A 3,570-nucleotide genomic window follows, 5' to 3' on the forward strand; every position below is an offset into this window, starting at 1 on the left:
TGGTGTTTGGAAGCTAGTAACTTTAATAGTTACAAAATATTATATTATCATATTTAGAGTTTATTGATTTTTGTTTTTGGTGTTTGGAAGTACTAGTTTTGGTATTTAGAATCGATTTGCAAGAGTCTCATTTATGTTTTTCAAATTTTTGGAGGCATCACCCATATGCCTGAAGTGTGGGAAGATACATACCCTGTAATCTGGGAAGATACATACGCCCATAGTGTAAGAAGATACAAGAAAATACAAGCAATATAAAAGCAAGTCTCGCCCATCACCTAACTCCAGCCCACCAACTCCAGCTTCTGGAGTTTTTTTGATGTTTAGAATTGAGTTGTTTTGGTGTTTAAAATCGATTTGCAAGTGTCCCATCAGTGTTCACACAACCTTTAAAGTTATAATATTTTATTATTTAAATTAATCTAATAAATTTATAATTTCCATATTAAAAAGAATATTTTTATGAAATTAATGTCAAAGTGATTTTATCATTAAATTAGAAAAGTAATCATCAAGATAAAACAAGATTAGTAACACAAATATGAAATATGAAATGAAAAATTGTTAAAAAATTGAAAACCTTAAAGAAACCTAACCAATCAAAAGCAATTATTATTATTAAAATAAAATAAAGGAAGGAAATCTGGATTACATTATAACCCGCTGGAATTAGGTAGTAATCTTTAACTTTATCACGGATTTAAAAATAACTTTGGTAACTTTAATAGTTACAAAATATTATATTATCATATTTAGAGTTTATTGATTTTTGCTTTTGGTGTTTGGAAGCTAGTAACTTTAATAGTTACAAAATATTATATTATCATATTTAGAGTTTATTGATTTTTGCTTTTGGTGTTTGGAAGTACTAGTTTTGGTATTTAGAATCGATTTGCAAGAGTCTCATTTATGTTTTTCAAATTTTTGGAGGCATCACCCATATGCCTGAAGTGTGGGAAGATACATACCCTGTAATCTGGGAAGATACATACGCCCATAGTGTAAGAAGATACAAGAAAATACAAGCAATATAAAAGCAAGTCTCGCCCATCACCTAACTCCAGCCCACCAACTCCAGCTTCTGGAGTTTTTTTGATGTTTAGAATTGAGTTGTTTTGGTGTTTAAAATCGATTTGCAAGTGTCCCATCAGTGTTCACACAATCTTTAAACATCCCTGTCAGGCTGACCAACAGGGCAATGTTTTTATGAAAAAACTATCTCTATTTTGATGAAATTTGATAAAAAGATTTGGAAATCTAAATTACAGTCGTAAAGTTTCGGGATAGAATAAAATTTTAGGTACACCAGAAATTCTCTGAATCCATTTCCAGCCTAATATCCACCATGAAGCATATATGAAAATAAAGTACCAACTAATATATTTTTATAAATCTGGGTCATGTCCATATATTCAGAGGCCAATATGTTCCTACTTGGGTTGAATAGTTTTCCTGAGAAATAATTCAGGTTTCAATTTTTCAACTGTGGAAGACAACTGGTTCACTTCTCATTCAATGGATGTTACTACATACGATTCCCTTAAACAAAAACCCAATTTTCATTTCTCCTACACTGCCCCTATTATGCCTCGGACTGGGCACACTGTCTGGCAGGGCATCACCCCACGCTGGACGAGGATATAAATCAATGAATAAATTAACAGGGAAATTTGACAGTTCAAGTGGAATATCCAGGAACTGGAACTGGTATTTCTTCTATTAAATAATCAGTTCATTGCTCCAAGTTTCAAAGAATTGTCATGTTTTTATCTTATAAGCATAAGGGGGTCTTTCATTAATGGATGGCAAAAGAAAAATTAACAGGGAAATGTGACAGTTCAAGTGGAATATCCAGTGACTCAAACTGATATATCTTCTATTAAATGATCAGTTTCATGTTCCAAGATTCAGAGAATTGCCATGTTTTTATCTTATAAGCATAAGGGGGTCTTTCATTAAATGGATGGCAAAAGAAAAATGAAAAAACAGAGCACAGACATTCAACAATATACCAAAAAGCATGCCATTCCCAAAGGAGGAAAGCTGCATCTGCCATTGTTAACAGTGAATGGCAACCGATCCAACTGGACTGAACAACTCAACGCTTATTAACTCAGATCCCCAACATTACAGCTCAAAATTGTGTACATCTGTGTGACATTTCAAAAATAAGAGACACCAAAACAACTGGTTCCATACAAATCAAATGATCTCGCACCCACCAAATAAAATTTGGGAAAAACAAAAGAATACCTGATGATGTTGATGAAAATGCAGGACTCTGAAATGGGATTTTCACCAAAGAGAAGTACAATCTGTGTATCTATCTCTGAGCTGGCGAAGCTGCAGCAATGAAGGGCCTTGTGGTGCTCCTAGGCGGAGGCACAGTCAAGGGTACGTAATTGCCATTCACCGGCGCAGGCACAGTCGAGGGAACGTAATTGCCATTTCCAGAGGGGGGAGGCGGGGCGCAGTCATTCTCACAGTTGGGAGCATTGTTGTGATGATGATGTTCATGGCTGAGCCACACGAACCCAAAAATTACAGCACCCACCACTGCAAGCACAACGATGAACAAGCACAGTTTGCAGACTTGGCCCACGTAACACATTGTGCCCTGCTCTTTTCTTGCTTGAACAAACCCTACACTTTCCCTTCACAAGGTCAGGTGCCCTTCAATCCAAGGATCAGGGTACCAATAATTCCATGACTGCTTGAACAAACCCTACCCTTTCCCTTCCCAAGGTCAGGTGCCCTTCAATCCAAGGATCAGGGCACCAATAATTCCATGGATACCCAAATGCAGATCAAATGGTTTCCCCCACACAGACAATTACAATTAGTGAGTTCTGACCTCTCTGTGACATTTCATCGAGGAAAATGGAAGAAGATACAACTGATGTGTATTGTGTCTTGTCCAAATGCTGTCCCTCACATAACAAGAGGCATACAGCTTTTGGCCATTCAATCATAAATATTGGGTTCTCCACATGTTGGGGAACAAATATAGTCACCTCACTGCTTAATGTATTTGCTTCCTGGTATTTGTTCAGATTATGGTTAAGGCATGGGTATTCAATAATAAAGATTGGGTCTACTCCACATGGGGGGAAAAATTAAAATAATTAAATTTTTTATTCTTTATTCCTCTGAGTTAACAACCATTTACAGATTGAGATCAGGGCACAAATACCTTAAAAAATAAAAGGCTTATTTTTGTTCCCCACAATGGGAGAACCCCTTTTATTATTGAATGGTATCGTATTCTTTTTCACAACATATTATTGAATTTAGCTATCAAATTCTATTTTAGTTGATTTAATAAGAATGCTTGATCTGTGCATTCAAAATTTTCAATTTTTTTTTTCATTATTTTTTTGAAAAAATAATAATTTGAATAATATAGTAAAAACACTTTTTAATTAAATTTGATAGATAAATTCCTCGAATAAAAGTGGAATCGGAACTTTTAACATTATTTCAACTAGCTTTATTTACTTATTTATTGCTTTAAAAAAAAAAATTTACTTATTTATTGCTTTTAAAAAATTAACCATTCTTTCTAAGATT

General features: G+C 34.4%; 1 long non-coding RNA gene across 1 annotated transcript; it reads right to left on the reverse strand.

The window, feature by feature from the left end:
• Positions 1–1,855: 1,855 nt before the first annotated feature.
• On the reverse strand, positions 1,856–3,064 carry LOC149162081 (uncharacterized). Its single transcript, XR_016261532.1, has 2 exons — positions 2,254–3,064; positions 1,856–2,150 (listed from the first exon to the last, which is right to left on the reverse strand). It is a non-coding gene; the product is annotated as an uncharacterized LOC149162081 (long non-coding RNA).
• Between the last annotated feature and the right edge of the window lie 506 nt (positions 3,065–3,570).

This window comes from Pinus tabuliformis, chromosome 5_2 (assembly GCF_031772625.1).
Source record: "Pinus tabuliformis cultivar Carrire ecotype Pingquan chromosome 5_2, CPIR1, whole genome shotgun sequence".
Lineage (NCBI taxonomy): Eukaryota > Viridiplantae > Streptophyta > Pinopsida > Pinales > Pinaceae > Pinus > Pinus tabuliformis.